Source organism: Protopterus annectens, chromosome 6.part0 (genome assembly GCF_019279795.1).
Source record: "Protopterus annectens isolate FY-2018-M chromosome 6.part0, PAN1.0, whole genome shotgun sequence".
NCBI lineage: Eukaryota > Metazoa > Chordata > Ceratodontiformes > Protopteridae > Protopterus > Protopterus annectens.
Genome location: NC_056737.1, coordinates 320081531 through 320102133, shown reverse-complemented (window position 1 = coordinate 320102133; position 20603 = coordinate 320081531). Strand labels below are relative to the sequence as shown.

Below are 20603 nucleotides of genomic sequence, written 5' to 3'. Positions count from 1 at the left end.
TTTTCAAATGGAATGGTCAACATTATTTGGTGTTAGTAGATTTTTACTCAAATTGGTTTGAGATTGACCTACTTCCTAATCTAGCATCCAGTACTGTCATTACTAAGATGAAGCATCATTTTATAGTCCATGGTAGCCCACACAAAGTTATTTCTGACAATGGTACACAGTATACAAACCAGCAGTTCAAAAGATTTGCTGATGGTGGGACTTTACTCATGTTACAATTAGCCCTGAATACCCACAGTCAAATGGTTTGACAGAACATGCAATTCAAAGTGCAAAACAATTACTAGAGAAGTCAAAACTAGACAATAGTGATGTTTTCTTGAACCTCTTGAATCTCAGAAATGTTCCCCATGGTAAACATCTTGGTTCACCTGCCCAGAGACTTCTGTTGATTCAAACCAGAACCACACTACCAATTAGTAGTACATTATTGGTTCCATGTGAAAAACAACAGATCAGTGAAAGCCCATCTGTTAAAGAATCTCTTATCCTAGAAGTCCTTTTATGACAAGTCCAGCAAACCACTCACTCCATTACGAGAAGGGGAGATAGTGAGGGTGCAGGCGACAAAAGGTTTTGATTGGATTGGTGTCGTGAAGAATATATGTCCAGAGCTAAGATCATATATTGTGGAATCCCAAAGAGCAGAATTTAGGCAGAATTGGAAACATTTGATCTTTGTGTCCAAGCCTATATTGTAGTATCATACCTGCGAGGAAGACTTTATATCTCAGAGTGAGTTATCCAGTATTCCTGTTCCAGAGGACGCTCCAGTAAATATCCCTTTTCCTGAGAAGAATCCCAAAACTCCTAAAGCAAGTTGTTCAACATTGACTGTCCCTGTTGCTAAATCCAGTTCTAACTGCTATATTACTAGATTGGGTCGCATTTCCAGACCCCATTTTCCAGATACATGGCAGCTTGGACATGAACGTTGTGTTTATTTCTTATTGTCTGTACAATTGCATGTTTCTTTTCAAATGCCATTATATTGTGGGCAATTCATTAAAGAGGGAGGATGTAGATCAACTTGTATGTATACCTTTAAGAAGCTTTCTAGGGGCTTGCACAAATGTATAAATACTGAGCATGTGCGAGCCTGACTGCCATTTTGCAGTAAGCTGTTGAGGTGTAAGCATGTATGTCAGTGTAGTCTGTCAGTTAATCAGTTTGTTTATATTTTGTACTGCTGCTATACATCATGATGGGTTTCTATGTAATAAAGCATATAAACAAACTACCCCACCTGTTCTTCTAAAATAGTAAACCAAGATGAGTGACATATATCAAGCTGGTTTGTACAGAGGATTGTGCTTGAAAAATGTACCACCAGTGGGTAATGCTTGACAGAAGAGAAATGCACCTGTATGTCAGTTTGTATTGTAACTGTTGAAATGAATATATTGTAGCAGACGATACTTGAAGAGAAGAAGTTAATCTCAGTCCAGCTAACTTTGAAAAATAGACTGAAATTAAATTACCTGGTTTAGGCCATAAAGATTGTATCTTACTGTTCTGACTGCAGCCAGAGACAAAATGTCTGTCAAAAGTAGGATTAGATATCCTATTGCATTGTCCTTAGGGGTAAACTAATTGTTACCCTGGAAGGGTGGAAGTTTTTGAAATGGTTTTATAGCTTCCAGACATTATAACACATCTTAGCAATGTTCTATGTGTGTGTATTATGACACATATGTGCTAGATTCTGGTACTGTTTCTAATAAAGGGGGTAGTGTGGGAAGTAGGAGTCAGGTGGCTAGATGTATTTAATGTCATTCTGTGATCCAGGACTGAAATTATGTTTTAATACTAGATGAAACAGATGTCTCAGGGCAGTCTGTTCGTGAAACCTGACAAAGAAGGACCACTCATCCACATCATCTTGCCTTGCTCTAGTAAGCGAGCTAAAGAACAGTAATTCTTTAGTCAGTCAGGAAAATATAGTGAAATTACTCAAGTATTGTTTTTCTGTATCTTTGTCAACTTTTCCATCTCTGTTATTTTTAATATTTCCTGCGATTGAAACTCTGGTGTTTATTGTAAATACATATTTAGTATTTTCATGTTCTTTTCTTATTTATTATTAAATATACTTAAACTTTACATTGTGGCTGGTCATTTAGAAAATATTTTAGCCTTTGGGAGTACTTATATTTATTTGATGACACTGTGGCCACTCCTGAAAGCCTTGCTGCATTGGTGAAACACTACCATTTGTATTAGTATTAACTTTACTCAGTATAATTGGGTACCCTTGTAAGAGCCTTAAAGTAGCTGGATTTGGAGTGTTCTGGTGGCAGTATCTACCTTATAGTCTAGACAGAGAGGGCATAGCTGGTAAATCTGTACCAGCCTTTCCCAGGTGTGTGTGTGTGTGTGTGTGTGTGTGTGTGTGTGTGTGTGTGTGTGTGTGTGTGTGTGTGTGTGTGTGTGTGTGTGTGTGTGTGTGTGTATGTGTGTGTGTGTGTGTGTGTGTGTGTGTGTGAAAATCAAATCTCAAAGTGTGTGTGTCAGCTACTTAGAGCAGGGACACAGAGCACTGGTTTCACAGACAGGGTGGTGGAGGACTTGGCTTGGAACACTCGGCTGAGGACTCAACTGTACAGCTGTGTCAGTGGGGAGTCATATTTGGGGCCTGGAAAAAGAGAGAGAAAAGCCCAGCCCCAGGGCTGAGTATGTTTCCTGTGTGCTCTTAGGGGAAATTTTGCTTGGTGCAGAGAGCTGCATGTGGAAATACTGTGTGTATCTATTTTTGTTCCAAGTGAATGTCCCACACTGGTGTCAGTGATGAGGATTGAGGATCCTTGATTACTGGCCCAGAAAATGGGCAGCACACATGTCTGTGGCAGTCCAATGTACAATTGTGATTGTGTTTGCAGCCTATGCATGTTCATAGGTTCATAGGTAGGTACTAGGCTATTGGCCCAAGGGCCTATGAAAGCCTAGCCAGCAAGGTTCCATAGCTTACACCACCCAGAAAAGTTATTTTCCTGTGCCACTGTCCAGCAGAGACACAGAAGTGATCCCCGGGGTGTATTTCCTATTTCCCATCCACTCATCAAGATTTTTCTTGAAGAGTGCTAATGAACTTTGCTTGACATAGATGGGTAGCTTGTTCCAGAGTATAGGAAGTCTCTGGGACAGGAATCTATCCCTCCAGTGTGTCCTGTTTATTGTGGTGACAAGGTTTCAGTCCCTAGAGCATGTAGCTCAGAGAGATTGGGATTTCTTTAGGTGTAGCATGTAAAACAGCTCTGGGATTGATATAGCTTTATATGTTAGGCAGAGATCACCTCAGAGTAGGCTGTGTGTTACGGAGTAAAGCTGGAGTTTTTTGAGGCGGTCAGTGTAGGGCATTTGTTTGAGGCCAGTAATCCTCTTTGTGAGGTACTTCTGTGGCCTTTCCAGCTGCTGCAGATGTCTTGTGAGGTACATTCCAAAAGGGGCGTTGTACTCTATAATGGGTCTAATGAGTGATGAGTAGGGGGGAACAATGACCTGTTTTTTCCTGGATGAGAACCCTTTTATGATGAGGTGTGCCACGTAGAAGGACTTCCTGACTACTGTGGCGATGTGACTATCAAAGGAGAGACTACTGTCCACCAGGGTCCCAAGGTCTCTTATCATGCATTCAGTGTTAAGTAGATGTGCAATCATTTTAACTATTGTGTTAATTTTTGGTAGGTCCTTTTATGAAGAGCAATAAGGGAAGGCTGCAGTTACCTCAGGATGTGTCAGTCAGTGCTTCTGGTGCTGGGTTGACAGAGGCCACTGGGCCTGCTATTAGGTTCATAGGTTCCTAGATTAGTACTAGGCTAACTGCCCAAACCCTATACCTTGTGTCTGAAAGGTAAACATCTCAACCATTACACCAACCTGCTCCCCCAAACAGTAAAGTTACAGATATAGGTTCATAGCCTCAGTAAGAGGATAATGGCCTTCCTGCTTGAGGTAACCTGGAAGGGTAACTGATGCCTTCTATGTCATCTTCTCATGAGACAGGCTACTGTGGCTTTTCTGACAGCAGACCAGAACAGTCTGCTCTAGTCTCCTGGCATCAGCTGCAAAGGTATCTCTCTCAGTAAAATAGGTTCATAGGTAGGTACTAGGCTATCTGCCCGAAGGCATTTATAAGCCTAGCCAAAATGTATTGGCTTTCACTGCCCCCTTAGATTAGTTCCCTGTGCCTCTGTCCAGCAGAGCCACTGAAGTAATCCCCAGGGTAAACTTTCTGTTTCCCATCCACTCGTCAAGGTTTCTTTTGAAGAGTGTTAGTGAGGAGCTCTGCCTAATGTAGATTGGAATCTTGTTCCAAAGCATAGGAAGTCTCTGGGGCAGGAATCTATCCCTCCAGCACATCCTATTTATTGTTGAGGTGAGGTTTAGATCCCTAGAGCATGTGGCTCGAGGGGATAAAGTTTTCTTTGGGTGGAGCATGTCCATCACTTCTGGGTTGGACATGGCCTTGTATGTCAGGCAGAGACCACCTCTGAGTAGGCGGTATGCAACTGAGTACAGCTGGAGTTTTTTCAGTTGAGCTGCATAGGACATCTGTTTGAGGCCAGTGATCCTCTTGGTGAGGTACTTCTGTGATTTTTCCAGCTGTTGTAGGTGTCTTGTAAGGTACATCCCAAATGGGGTGTTGTACTCTATGATGGGTCTGATGAGTGATGAGTAGAGGGGCACAATGACCTCTTTTTATCTGGATGCGAACTCTTTTGTGATTAGTTGGGCCATGTAGAAGGATTTCCTAACCACTTTGGCAATGTGATTATCAAAGGTGAGATTACTATCTGCTTGGGTCTCCAGATCCCTTATTACGTCTTCTGTTTTTAGGGGACTACCACCTATGTGGTAGTTTGTGGGTACTTTGTTTTTTCCAAAGGGGATGACTATGCACTTTTTGTTATTTAGCTTGAGGCCATGATTTTGACACCAGGTATCTGTCTCAGTGAGACCCTTTTGGAGGATGTCTGTGTCAGCCGGAGAGTCAGTTATAGCTCCTAGTTTGCAGTCGTCTGCAAACATGGTCAGCCATAGTCCTCCTGTTCTTGCCTGTACCTCTGAGAAGTATATGCCAAACAGGAGGGGTCCTAGGACTGAGCCCTGGGGAATGCCACTTGTAACCGGTTTAGAGTCAGACCTAGCTCCCACAACTCTCACCATGTGGGTTCTGTCCATGAGCCAGCTGGCAACCCATCTTGTGATGTAGGGGTTTATGTTCAGGCTGATGAGCTTGTCTATAATACCAGAATGGGAAATGGTGTTGAAGGCCTTAGCGAGGTCTAGGTAGGCTGTGTGTACCACCTTTCCCTCATCTATAGCCTTGGTAACTGTCTCAAAGAAGTCCACCAGGTTTAGGAGGCATGATCTGCCCTTAACAAAGCTGAACTGGGTAGGGTCCAGTGTTTGGAGGTTCCCAATGTCTCTGTTAATGAGTTCCATGATGATGCACTCCATAGCCTTGCAGACCAAGCTAGTCAGGCTGATAGGGTGATAGTTCCCAGGGTCTGTTGTGGCTCCACCTTTGTGGAGCGGAATAACCATTGCTGTGAGCCACTCTATGGGTGCATAACCTGTAGAGAGGCTGGGTTTGAACAGTGTGTTTAGGTGAGGAGTTAGTACGTCTTTGAGCTCGTGTAGGACGCAGCCTGGGACACCATCCAGTCCCACTGATGCTGTGTTTTTGGCTTTGGAGAGGACTGTTTTAACCTGAGTGTCTGTGATTTCAGGGACTCTACATTCTTCTGGTATGGTTATGGGCCCTTTTAGGGGTGAGGGGGGGTGAAGTTTGTGCTGAACCTGTCTGCCAGGATGTTGGCGATATTGGTTAGTTCAGTGTACTTTGTGCCATTCTGCACTAACTCTGAGCAGATCTGAGCATTGCCACTTAGATTCTTGACATAGCTAAAGAATGCCTTGTGGTTATCTTTGGAGTCCTTGGTAATTTTTCTTTCAAAGCTTGCCTTGGATGATTTTATGAGGGATCGTAGTTTCTTGCTGATACTGATCAGGGATGTCTTCCCTTCTTGGGATTTTACTTTTTTCTGTACTAGTTTCCTCCTTCTATTGTATAGCTTGTTTATGGCAGGAGTCCACCAGACTGTCTTTTTTTTCTTGGAGGAGTGAGTCTTGGTTTTGCTTGGGATGGCACAATCCATGCACTCTTGTTGGTGCCCATAGAATGCATTAGTAAAGGATTTTGCAGCTTGGTCAACATTATCCTTCAGCATGTGGGGCTTTGAAACTTTCCACCTCGGTCTTAAGTAATGTGAAGTTTGCTTTTGAAAAGTTTTTCACGGTGGTTTCCTTGTCTGGGGTTGGAGGTGGAATGTGGATAACCAAAGTGATTTGTTTATGGTCAGATCTAAGCAGAGGAGGGGGTTGACCTCCAATGTGGAACACCGGTTGCCCATGTTGGTGATGACCAGGTCCAATATGTTGTCACCTCTGGTGGGAGTGTTGACCAGTTGAACCAGGGAGTTTGAGTTTATAAATTCTAGGAAATGTTGGGCAAGGAAGTTAGTACTTGAGGAGTTCTCCCAGTTAATGTTTGGGTAATTGAAATCACCCAATATTAGGGTTTTTGGTAGGACTTTTATGTTTCTCAGCGTTTCCAGAAACACAAAATGGAGGGCCTGGGACATGGTGGGTGATATGTAGCAAGCTACAATTTGAATTGCAGTTTTGCCCCTTGTTAGTTGCACGTGGATGATCTCTGAAGCATTGTGCTGTGCCACTTACCTGGAGGTGTGGGTATCCTTGATGAATATGGATACACCCCCCCCTTTATATTTCGGTTTGGGTTCTGTGGCCGAAATGTATGGTATGGGTTGTAGCCTAGTAGTGCTGGAGTGCTCTCTGGAGCCTTAAACCAGTTTTCTGTTACTGCACATATATTGATTTTCACCATACTGAGGAGTGCCTCAAGTGGGTGCATTTTGAGGTTTAGACTTCTGGCATTGAGTAGCATTACCCTCAGTTTTTTGTTACTTGTGCTATTTATGGTGGTGGGTTTGTCTTTTGAGCCTTGCCTAAAAAAGGCACTATGGGGGTGGCAAGAGCCTTGGCCAGTATTCAAAAGCCTAAGGGTGACAGGTGCAAGCCATCTCTAGTGAAGCAGCATGGCTTGTCGATCATGTCATCCCAGGTGGACAGATACTGGATCCTCTTTGAATGACACCAGAAATGTAGCCAATTGTTAAAATCGAGAAGTTTTTCTTTATACAGTGGTATCATTCTTGGTGAGGGCAGGATGCTACTCAGGGTCAGGGTCATACTGGCCTGGGGTACATGATCAGAGAGCTCTTCCATGTCTCTTTTCATGTAGTCCAGGGAGGTATGGCTCAGGTCATTCACACCAACATGGGCAATGACAGAGTCATATTTGTACTTGTTCTGGAGTGACCTGAGTGCTTGTATTATGTGGCGGATCCTGGCACCCGACAGGCAGCTATCAGTAACCTTCTCCTTATTCAGCCTAGTGAGTGGGATGTCAGTGTGCCTGACTATAGAGTCACCTATTACTAGCATGTTGGGTATGTTATTTTGCCTTAAGGCCTGTGATTGTATGGCACATTGGTTTTGTGAAGTATGTGTTTCATGGTTTGTGTTGGGGAGTGGAGGTTGCTTGGTTGTTTGCTTTGGAGCATATGGAATACCTTCTGGCATTGCTTGTGAGTTGTGCAACTGGCAGGCCCCACCTAATGGGCCACCAGGGAAGCAGCCAACCAATAACATCACCGACCAAGCTGAATGATGCTTGGGCTTGCTGTCTCTGAGACAGTATAGCATCTAATCATGCCAAGGCCCTACCCTCTCCCCACTGCATTGTTTTTACTCATGTATGTGCTATTTCTCCTTCCATATTCATTGTCCAACCTTCCTTATCATCTCTTGTCCACCCTCTGTATGTCTATGTCCATTCACCGCCCTCCTGACTTTTGTGTTACATATTAGTTTTTTAAAGAAATGTAATAACTGACTCCTTATGATTATGAAGTAAAGTGTATGCCTTAACCTTGGAAGGCATTTGTCTAGTACATCTGCCCTTTTTGTATTGTTATTTATTAGTAATATTATGCTCCTCACACAAGTGTTAGTGGTACATTTCAGGAAACAAGACATTGAAAACAAACCAGGATCACACATTACCCCGTATGTCAAACAAAAGTCAACTCAAAATGACCCATTAGAAACATAATATAATTAGAATTCATGATGCCTTTCTGAACAGATAAAGTTTTCCAACTCTTTTGTTTTGTTAGCAAGGAATCATTGTACCTTTTCAAGCTGTTTCAGGTGTCTTGTTTAAAGACTATACAATGTGGTACTGCATTCAATAATGGTTTGGATCACTTTTTTAGAAAGTAGAACAATGAATTCCATAAAGTTACTCGTTATTCCCTTGGTTGGCTACAGAATATGGTTTTCAGACTTAGGTAGGCAAACAATGGTCAAAGTGTAAGCTGTTGTCTATCACTTGTCCCAATTATATAGTCATTATTTTTATGATTTTACTATTTATTATGTAATAACACGTCCTTGTGGCCAAGTATCACAATGTTATATTTACTGACATTAAAGTGAAGCCATTACTACTAAATGAAGTATGTATTCTTTGTAGACCATCTTGGAAGACTTTGACAACATTTACTGAAATAATTATGCTACTCAGTTTGCAACCATTAGCATATGTAGTTATCCAGATCTCACTTCCCACTTTTATATTTAGAAGACTAATACTGTAGCTGTACTAATATTGTATGTAATGTACTTTATGCAAGTATCATTTAATAAAACATTACTTAGAAAGGAAATGAGTTATTGATATAATGTATATTTGGATTGTTTGAGATCATTATTGCTAACAGCAAAGACATACTGACCAAATAAAAGATGTTTCCTAGGGATCAGCTGAATCCAAAACCTGATTATATGCCTTGCCCAGCAGTCTGTATGACTACCTGTATGTTAACCATAAAAGCACCTTTTGAAAATAGTGACAGAAAAAAATAACAACTTGTTACATTTCAGAGATGGCCGGTGTCAGGACTACACCTATGCTGTCTTAGCAGATGCTAATCAGTGTGATGGGTCAGACTTATGATCGCAGGTTCACAGATTCAAAGGTACTTACTAGGCTACTGATCTGTGAGGATCAGTAGGAAGCCTGGTATGTTATCAGGCCCCAAAGACATAGTGTTTTGGCCTTAGTAACTTCAGAACTTATTCCTTAGAGATTTGAAGGGGTGTAGGTATGGGTATGTGATTTGAGAATAATGGAGAGGAGTTGGGGTGAAGCTTGGACTAAATTTGTCTGCTAGTAGATTGAATATGTCTACTGGGTCTGAGAATGTGATATCATTTACTATTAGCTCAGCATAGTCCTCTGCTCTGGTTCTGAGATTTGTAAAATAATTAAATAAGGCTTTGTGGTTAACCTTCACCTAGTCTGCTATTTTTATTTCATATCTTGTATTGCTACTGCCACACACATGTGCGTGTCTGTGTATGGTGTGTAGGATGTGTAAGTGAAGTGCACTCTGTTAAAGCTTAGAAGTGTTTGATATATCACAAGGGAAGAGATACAGTACAATGTTACAGTTTGCTAAAATTCGTTAATCAGTTTATAATGCTTTATTATGAGGAGACAGCTGAATTGGATCAGTGGGGTCCAATTTTCATCCACAGCATATGTATAAGTAGTAAAATAATTTCAAATGAATATCATACAGGTGGAAAGATGTAAATAAAAGACTAGTAACGCAAGTCAGAGGATAAATGTAGGTAAACATCTTTAGACCAACTTAGTACAAATTAAAACAAATATTTTTTACCAACACATAATGTATGCATAAGATGTTAGAAATGTGAAAATTAAAGGGGGAAACAGCCCCTTGAAAGAGAAGTAAAAGTAAACAACTAACTATAAGTAGATTAGTATGCAAAGGAGAAAGAGTATGTACATTTTTATTTTATTATATTTGTTAATCAAGTAAACCTTTAAGCACATACGACTCTTCTGGGTTATCTGGGTTCACTGTCTAGTTAAGTGGCTTGAATAAAGTCATACTGAAAACAAGTGGAGACTGAGGGAATCAAACTCAGAACTAATGGATGAAACTTGTTAGCTATTTATAGCCATAATCTTCTTCACTAAATTGCCATAATAAATCACTGACATTAGTTAGTTATAAAACAGGACTGCAGGACCATCTAATATCACAATAGGTCAAGAAGAATGTAGTAATGAGAAAAGATCTATCTTTAAGAGGATTTCAGGAAGTATGTCTAATGGAAAATCCTCAGTTTACACTCTGTGGGATAAAATTACTTTGAATGAGTCTCCCTGATGATATGTGAGGGTCTTCTGTTTTTTGAATGTATAAATGACAAACCACCTTCTCTTTAAGCTGGATAGCTCTGCATGCAATATATTGTTTTCATTGTTGACCCATCTATGAATTTTATTTTCAACTTTTGTTTTCAGACACTGAACCATGATGCTTAATTTATTCAAACTAACCTTAAATGACTTACACTCCTCCAAGAAAGGTGTCAGTTGTCTCTGCCCTTCCTGCAAATATAAAAATAAAAAAATGCAGTATCTGTAGGATCACCGACACACTTTATTAGAAAACCAACAGCTTCAGTTAGTGCTTTTGTCTCCTTTAACTCACAGAGACTTCTTCAGATGAAATTCAACACTAATTACACACATTAAATACCCTGCTTAAGATGCATCACAAAGACATCATCCAAGCCAAACTAAAATGCCTTGTCACATAATAAAACATACCTAAAATATATCTTGACAGTAACAAATCTGTAAACAAATCAGAGTTTTAACCCTTTTCTTTTCAAATACATAACAAATACTTCTCTATTATTAAGACCAGGGGAAAAACAATCATTTAGCTTAACTTGCCAGCAGTATTCCAGCCATCCTAACTCTTCTTTTATATTAATAATATTATTAATATTTTTCAGTGCTTTTAACACTAAACATTTAAAATTAGCTTTACAATTATTTTCTTTATAATGTTTACACATGGCATTTTTGTCGTCACCACTGGCAATAGCATATTTATGCTCATAGATTCTTCTATTGAGCTCCCTGGTAGTTCTCCCTACATAAAATACATGCCAATCCATGCACATTATTAAATAAACTACATTCTCGCTCTTACATGAGAAAGTCCCTGGCATTTTAACTAAATAGTTGCCCACTTCGACTTCACTGGAATCAGTATATAAATAATTGCACATATTACAGTTAAAACACTTTATCATGCCTGTTCTACCTTCAACTGATAATCATCTATTGAGCTTATTCTGGAAGTAATCTTTATAATTTTTGGCTCTTTTTTGAACAAACCTAGGCCCTGTACCAATCTTGTTAATCATTTCATTATTTGCTTTAAAGATTCCCCAATTTCTACTAATAGTACTTCTTATAGCTTTGGAGCCCACACTATTTTGTAGTACTAATGCTGTCCTATGAGTATATTCTTTTCTAACCATTTTGTCACCATTAACAGTCCCTCTTTCATCTATTTCCTTGTATAACAAACTGTCCATTTCTTTTTTTGGACACCCTCTATACTCCATTCTCTTACAAAAATTCTTAGCTTCTGCTATGAATTCATTGTCATTCTTAGACTGCTTATTCTTTTTAACTGACCTTTAATTATGTACGATTTTGTTTTCTTGGGGTGAAGACTAGAATAGTGTAAATACATATTGCTCTGAAAGTCCTTTTTATATATTTTAGATATCAATTTGTTGTTTTCCTTATAAATAGTGAGGTCCAAATAATCGATTCTATGATTCTATACATATCATAACTGTGTGTAAATTTAAGATATGAACACACATTATTTACATATTTCAAAAAATCTTTCAGTGTATCAATAGAACCTCTCCATATTAAAAAGACATCATCAATAAACCGAACCATCTTTACTATGTATTTATTGAATTCTCTATTAATAATATTTGCTGTCTCCCACCCTTGCATAAATACATTGGCATAACTGGGAGCTACGGCTGCTCCCATAGCCACCCCGTTTGTTTGCATAAATATTTGTTCATACAGCTCTAAATAATTGTAACTTAACACCAAGTCAGTAATTTCCATCAGTAGTCCTATCATATCTGAGGAAAACATTCTAGATCTTAGAAGCTCAGTTCTCACAGTTTCCATACCATCTATGTTAGGAATCATAGTGTAAAGGGAACTGTGTCCAAAGTGAATAACAAGTCTGTTTCGTTTACTTCAACTCTTTCAATTTTATTTAGGAAATCAAAGCTATCTCTTATGTATATAATATTTTTAGGTACCACTTTTTGGAGATGCTTATCTACACATACTGATAGGCCTTTGGTTTTGCTCTTTGCACTTGCAACAATAGGCCTTAATGGAGGATCCTCTAAGGTTTTATGGATCTTTGGTATACCAAAGATCCTACTTACTTTTGGATTGGTGTTTGTTAAATTCCTTCTCATTTCTTCATCAGTTCTACCTGTATAGAACCATTTTTCTATACAGGAATCTATGAGAGCGTATCCCTTTTTAACATCTTTAAATGTTACTTTTTTATAAAGTTGTTCATCTGTTAGCATATCTCCCATTTTTCTCTCATACTCTCCCCCATCCAATACAACCAAATATCCCCTTTATCAGCTTTAAATATCAGTACTTCCTCATTCCTATATAACTTGTCAAAACATTCCTTCTCAGTTTTAGTCAAATAATAATACTTAAATCCAGACTTATTGTCTAATGTTTCAACTATTTGTGCTTCACAGACATTTAAAAACATTTCCAATTCTTTGCATAATGGTGGGTTAAAGCAACTGGGCTTATAAAATTTAACTTTTACTTCATTATGTTTGTCAAACATGATATCAAAATTTAAACATCTTACATAGACTCTCACTTCATTTATTGCTACTAATTTATCAGCTCTCAGAGCTGGAGTGAAGTTCCAACCTTTACTTAATACACGACATTCTTTTCTAGATAGTTCATACTTCGAAAGATTGACAATTTTAAAGTTTACAGTACCTATGTCCTCCATGCTTGGTTCATTTTCTTCCAATGCTTTTTGTGTTGGTTCACTTGTACAAAACCACTTTTTGACTGCTTATTAAAATTTTTAAACTTTCTGTTCCGGCCACTTGCTGTTACTTGGGCCCAAGTTATTTCATGATTATTCACCCTTTGATACACTTCAACTACTTGTTGACATTCATTATTTGGCAGAATTGCTATTTCTTTCATTTGGGCAGAATTAGTATTGGTGTTTGTCCCTCTCACTTTCAGTCTTAGTATCTCTTCAGAGCTTTTAGTTTCTGCCATAGATTGTTTTTCATTACCTTTTGTTATTTCGTTTACAAGACTGCCAGCCTGGTTGCTAGATTTACTATTCCGTCCCTCCGACCTTTTCACTGAGTTTCCTTCCACGTCACATCTTAAATTCACGTCTTCCGTCATCTGGTTGGCGCTTCTCTCACTCTGCAGTTTCAGCCCATATGCTGTGGCCACTCCCCCTGCATAGTTTTTCTGATCCCTTTGAATTTTTTTTTATTTTCCTTTGGCTCAGAATGTCATTTAATTTAATCAAATTATCTTGAATCAAGCACATTTTGCTCCAGAAGTTATCGGTTGAAGTCACTTCTTTTAGTCTAGCATAATTCTTTTTAAATGTTTCAGTGATTGATTCTAATTTAACATTATTATACTCATGCAGTACTTCTATGTACTGCATCCCAGCTTTTTGGTTAAGCTCCAGCCACTTATCTACTAAGTGTTTTGGCAGATCATTACCAGCAGGCAATTTCATTACTCTTAATCCTTTCGGAATTTGTTGATTTATTAAGCAGTGTTTCAACTGTAATATGTGCAATTATTTATATACTGATTCCAGTGAAGTCAAAGTGGGCAACTATTTAGTTAGAATACTAGGGACTTTCTCATGTAAGAGCAAAAATGTAGTTTATTTAATAATGTGCATGGATTGTTATACGTTTTATGTAGGGAGAACTACCAGGGAGCTCAATAGAAGAATCTATGAGCATAAATATGCCATTGCCAGTGGTGACGACAAAAATGCCATGTGTAAACATTATAAAGAAAATAAATGTAAAGTTAATTTTAAATGTTTAGTGTTAGAAGCACTGAAAATTATTAATAATATTATTAATATAAAAGAAGAGTTAGGATGGCTGGAATACTGCTGGCAAGTTAAGCTAAACGCATGTTTTTTTCCTGGTCTTAATAATAGAGAGGAATTTGTTATGTATTTGAAAAGAAAAGGGTTAAAACACTGATTCTTTTACAGATTTGTTACTGTCAAGATATATTTTAGATATGTTTTATCATGTGACAAGGCATTTTAGTTTGGCTAGGATGATGTTTTTGTGATGTATTTTAAGTAGGGTATTTAATGTGTGTAATTAGCGTTGAATTTCATCTGAAGAAGTCTCTGTGAGTTAAAGGAGACAAAAGCGCTAACTGAAGCTGTTGGTTTTCTAATAAAGTGTGTCAGTGATCCTACAGATACTGCATTTTATTTTAGTTTTGTTTATAACAGTTATTTGTTCTGATTTACTGCTTTTTTGAGACTTCCTACAAATATGTAGTATTATGGAGAATGTCCCTTGGTCAGCTGTACCGCAAAGAATGGGCATTCAGTTCTTGGATGTCAGTTACACCTGCCCTTTTTATTCTTCCTTAGGAAGACTTGAATTAAACAATTACACAAGTGAAAGGATAATATTATCTCTCCTTTGGACTCAAACCCTAGAACTCCAGTATATTGTGCCAATATCACTGCCACTGAACCAACAAGGGCCTCTGGACAGATAGGTGTTGTGGTTTTCCTTAATAGCCTATTCCTTTCAGCTAGGAAACTGCCAGCATGGGGGTTAATGTCAGATTCCAAACACACATAAAAATACAGAGAATACCCTCTTCTCTGGCACTGTAAGCTCTTATTTAAGACTCAAACCTAAGACCTCTAGCATACCATGGTAGTGAAAATAAAGATGTTACTAATGCTTGGGGTAGACATTTTGTTAATATGGGGTGTAAAGGTTTGCCCAGATTTTTTGTTTTAGACAATGTCCCAGATTATTCAATCAGATTTGATGCAGAGGAAAATTTGGACTGGAAGGAGTACTACTGGCAAGTATGTTTAGATGCCACCAATCCTCCAGGTTTGAATGAGAAAGAAAAATAATTTAAAGTGTTTTTAAAAAGAAAAAGGTTGAGGCATTAATTCAGGCAGAATTGTCTTATTAAGAGTGCTTACTAATTAGTGTCAGAATTTTTAATTAATGTGTTGTGTTAAAAAAAAAAGTTCTAAGCTTGTTTCCCGCCTTTCCTGTAACTAGTCTAGTCCACATACAGATTTGCTGCATCCAGGACTGTTTTGTGAGTTTCTGAGCCCCCCAGACCTTTCTGTGTTGGAGGGCAACCTTCTAGCTTATCAGTGGGAGTGATAAGCACTAGGTAGCCTATCTACCACAAAAGGAGTGGGTTCTGGCCCAGAAATTGTAGTTTATTGGCCGTTTGGGCAGTTTTTCCATCTCTTTCAACTTTCTGGTTTAAAAGCCCATGTTTACATGGGTTTGTTCTTGACTAAGTTCCACGGATCCAGTTTTGGCATCCTGTAGACTCCAAGAGCAACAGGAAGGAGAAAGAGATACTCTAAGTGCCTCCATTTTGATTTTTTCATAATTTACTGCTCTCTGCACTTGTTTTTTTGTCATTTTTAATTTATCTGCATTTATTTAAACTGTATTTGCCTTAATATTGCTACACACTCAAATGTGCTAGATTGTACTGTATTTAAAGTGTTTTTGCTACTGTTCTAACTGTATTCTGCAAAAAAAAAAAAAAAAAAAAACAAAGTTCTAAGCTTGTTTCCCACCTTTCCTGTAACTAGTCTAGTCCAGATACAGATTTGCTGTATCCAGGAGTGTTTTGTAAGTTTCTGAGCCCCCTAGACTTTTCTGTGTTGGAGGGAAGCCTTCTAGCTTATCATTGGAAGTGGTAAGCACTAGGTAGCCTATCTACCACAAGAGGAGTGGTTTCGTGTCCAGAAATTGTAGTTTATTGGCCATTTGGGCATTTTTTCCATCCCTTTCAACTTTCTGGTTTAACAGCCCATGTTTGCGCACAGTGCAGTGGTGCTCAGCTGAGGTAAACTATTACCGGTGCCAGAAAGTCTGCTCTCCAATTTTCCCCTTAGAACATGCTTGTTCTTTTACTTCTTGCACTTCAGTTAGCTTAATTGGCTAGCACTTTAACAGGCTTTTGTACCATTTATTGTAGCACACTTAGGTGCTATCAGCACTAGCTGTTCGTACGCAGTAACAACACTTTTACTTATTAGTTATGACCACCCCTCCTGGTATGATTGTAGGGCAATTTCCTGCGCTTTCTCTTGCTAATCTGGTGTACGTGGGCATTCTAAAACAGTGTGGCAACTGTTTAATGTACACAGACAACCTTCTCCTCTTACTTCCCAACACTCATACCTGTGAGAGATGCACTTATATCATCAAATTGGAAGCAGTGCACTCTCCAACCAAGACCAGACTAGCTAGTCAAGAAGAGAAGATCAACACCTGCAACTCACTACATAGAACACACAACCCTCCAAAACACCAACCATCACAACCCACACGTAGAAATACAAACCATACACCCACCTTTGTGGAGGCTCTCAATAAAAATTTACCCAAACAACAGAGACTCCCGAGACAAAAATGCACTTGACCACCACAATACAACCCCAAGCCCAGAACACATAGCTCACCACCACAGTGTGCCCCTCAACCCAAGCCCTTAAGGCAAAACACTTTGCCCAATGTACTAATCATAGGAGACTCAACTGTGAGGCACACTGATGTCCCACTCACTAGGTTGAACAAGGAGAAGGTGAGAGTCAGTTGTCTATCAGGTGCCAGGATCTGCCACATAACACATGCACTCAGGTCACTCCACAACAAGTACAAATTTAACTCAGTCATTGTCCATGTGGGTGTGAATGACCTGAGATGTACCTCCCTGGATTACATGAAAAGAGATATGATGGAACTCTCGGATTATGTGGCCCAGTCAAGTATGACCCTAGCCTTGAGCAGTATTCCTCCATCACCCAGAATGATACCACAGTATGAGCAGAAAATGATTGACTTCAACAATTGGCTAAGTTTCTGGTGTCATTCTAAGGGGATACAGTATCTGTCTGCCTGGGATGACATGATCAACAGACCTCGATGCTTTGCCAGATATGGACTGCATCTGTCACCTCTGGGATTCCAGGTACTGGCTAAGGCTCTTGCCACCTCTATAGTGCCTTTTTTAGGTAGTGTTCCAAAGATCAAAATTCTGCTGTAACAGCTACAAACAAATGCAATCTGAGGGTCATGCTGCTCAATGCTAGAAGTCTAAATCTCAAGATGCACTCGCTCGAAGCTCTCCTCAAAATGGAGAATGTCGACATCTGTGCTGTAATGGAGACCTGGTTTAAAGAGGCAGAAAGCACCCCTGCGCTCCCAGTCTACAACTCATTCTATACCTTTTGGCCTTAGAACATGGCCGGAAGCTCCAAAGGCGGTGGTGTTTCCATATTCTTAAAGAATACGCACACCTCTAGACTGGTAGCCCAGCACAATGCATCTGAGATACTTCAGGTACAACTAACACTGGGTAAGATGGCGATACAAATCTTAGCCTGCTACCGAACCCCAAAAATGTCCCTAGACTCTCACTACAAATTCCTAAACACCCTGGAATCTATCAAGGTCCAACCCAATACTCTCAAACTGGGTGACTTCAACTACCCTTCCATCAACTGGGAAAACTATTTAAGTACCAATGTAAAAGCCCAACACTTTCTGGAATTTATCAATTCCAAAGCCCTGGACCAGCTCATTCTGACCCCCACTAGAGGAAGCAACATCCTCGACCTAGTTATCACCAACATGAGAGACTGTTGCTCTATACCTATAGTCAATTCCTCCCTGGTTAAATTTGACCACAAACTGATCACCATGGAAATCTCCATCTCACCTACACCCCCCGCTAAGGTGACCACCCTGAAAAACTTCTCTAAAGCCAACTTTGGGCTCCTAAAAACAGAGGTGGCTAATGGCTCGGCACCCATGCTAATAGAAAATAGCTGCATTACTTCCGAATCATACACCAATGCACTGTACGAGCATGTACAGAAATGCATAGACCTTGCCATACAAAATCAAACTAAGACGTTCTCCTCCAAAAAAAGGAAGCCAATCTGGTGGTCCCCAGCCATCGATAAACTCTACAACAGAAGGAAGAAACTGTTGCAGAAAAAAAATGAAGTCACAAGACTAGAAAACCTCCGTTATCAGTCTCAACAAAAAGCTGAGATCCCTTTTCAAATCCTCTAAAGCCAGCTATGAAGGCAGTATTGCGGCTGACACCAAAAACAACCACAAAGCCTTCTACAGCTATATCAAAAACCTCAAAGGCAATAACCAGAGTTGCTCTGAGTTATTGCACAATGGCACCTCCTATACTGAGCCAACAGATATAGCCGACATACTGGCCAACAGATTCAGTGCCAACTTTACCCCTCTCCTCCCCAAAGGGCCCTATCACAATACCAGAAAAAGCCTGGTACCCACGATTTCTGTGGCACATGTAAAAGCTGCATTGTCCAAAGCCAAGAATACAGTGTCCATGGGACCTGATAATATCCCTGGCTGCATCCTACATGAACTACAAAATGAACTGGCACCACATTTGTGTCCCCTGTTCAATCACAGCCTTACCTCAGGCTATGTCCCTAATGAATAGCGCACTGCTACAGTCATCCCACTCCATAAAGGGGGAGCAGCTACAGACCCTGGGAACTATTGCCCCCATTAGTCTGATGAGTCTGGTATGCAAAGCTATGGAGCACATCATCATGGACCTGCTTAACAAAGATATTGGCAATCTCCAAACTCTTGCCCCCACACAGTTTGGCTTTGTCAAGGGGAGATCCTGCCTGCTGAACCTGGTTGACTTCTTCGAGGCAGTCACCAAGGCTGTGGATGAGGTTAAAGCAGTGCATACAGCCTACCTCGACCTGGCCAATGCCTTTGATACGATTCCCCACTCAGGTATTATTGATAAACTCACCAAACTAGGCATCAATCCTTACATCACTAGGTGAGTTGCAAATTGGCTCACAGACAGGACCCACAGAGTGAAAGTTGTGGATTCCAAGTCAGACTGCTGACCAGTCATGAGTGGAATCCCACAGGGCTCGGTCCTGGCCCTTTCCTGTTTGGCATCTACTTCTCAGAAGTCCAGACCAACACAGAAGGACTTTGGCTGACCAAATAAACTGATGACTGCAAGCTAGGAGTCATTATCAACTCCCCAAGTGATGCAGACATCCTACAAAAGGGTCTCTCTGAGACCAATGACTGGTGTCAGAACCATGCCCTGAAGCTTAACGCCAAAAAATGCTTTATCATCCCCTTTGGAAAAAACTCAGTTCCCATGAACTATAACATTGATGAGAGCCCACTGAACACTGAAGGGGCCATAAGAGATCTGGGCACCCCACTCGACAGCCACCTCACCTTCGACCACCACATTGCTACTGTGGTCCGAAAGCCCTTCTACGTGGCACATCTTATAACCGAAGGTTTCACATGCATGGAAAAAAGAGTTCATCATCCCTCTCTACTCATCCCTCATTAGACCAATCATTGAATATAATGCCCTGTTTGGCATGCACCTGACCAGACACCTACAACAGATGGAGAGATCACAAAAGTACCTCACAAAAAGGATCCTAGGCCTTAAACACATGTCCTACATGGACAGACTCAAGAAATATCATTTGTTCTCAGTCTCTTATCATCTACTTAGAGGTGATCTCTGCTTGACTTACAAAGCCATGTCCAACCCAGCCCTACTTGAAATGGTACACCTAAAGAAATTCCAATCTGGCCGTGCCGCACGCTTCAAAGATCAGAACCTCATTACCACAATTAACAGAACATGCTGGAGGGACAAGTTCATCTCCCAAACACTGCCCATACTCTGGAATAAGCTTCCCATTCATGTCAAGCAGAGCACCTCAGTGGCCCTCTTCAAGAGAAATCTTGATGAGTGGATGGGTAACAGAAAGTTCACTCCAGGGATCATTCCAGTTGCCCTATTGGATAGGGGCACTGTGAACTAACATCAGGTGGCACGGTGCCTGGGCAATTTTTTGGGGCTATGCATGTAAAGGCTCCAGGGCCATTAGCCTAGTACACACCTATGAATTATTTAAGAAGTATTTTTGGTTGAAATTATTCAGTCTGAAGGAGTCTTTAATTAGATGAAAGCGCTTACTGGATGTTTCATTTTTATTAAAGCTTGGAGGTTGTGCTTCTGTCATTTTTTATTTTAGTTATACCATGGTAGTGACATTGGCACAGTATATTGCAGGTCTTGGGTTCAAGTCCCAAATGAGAGCTAATATTATACTTTCATTTCTGTGATTCTCCCAGTGCCAGAGCAGAGGGCTTTCTGTGCGTGTGTGTGTGTG

At 40.1% G+C, this 20603-nt stretch overlaps 1 protein-coding gene across 4 annotated transcripts in view; it reads right to left on the bottom strand.

The window, feature by feature from the left end:
• CAPN3 (calpain 3) overlaps positions 1-20603 on the bottom strand; it is a 673389-nt gene that overhangs the window by 432336 nt on the left and 220450 nt on the right. The window lies entirely within an intron of this gene.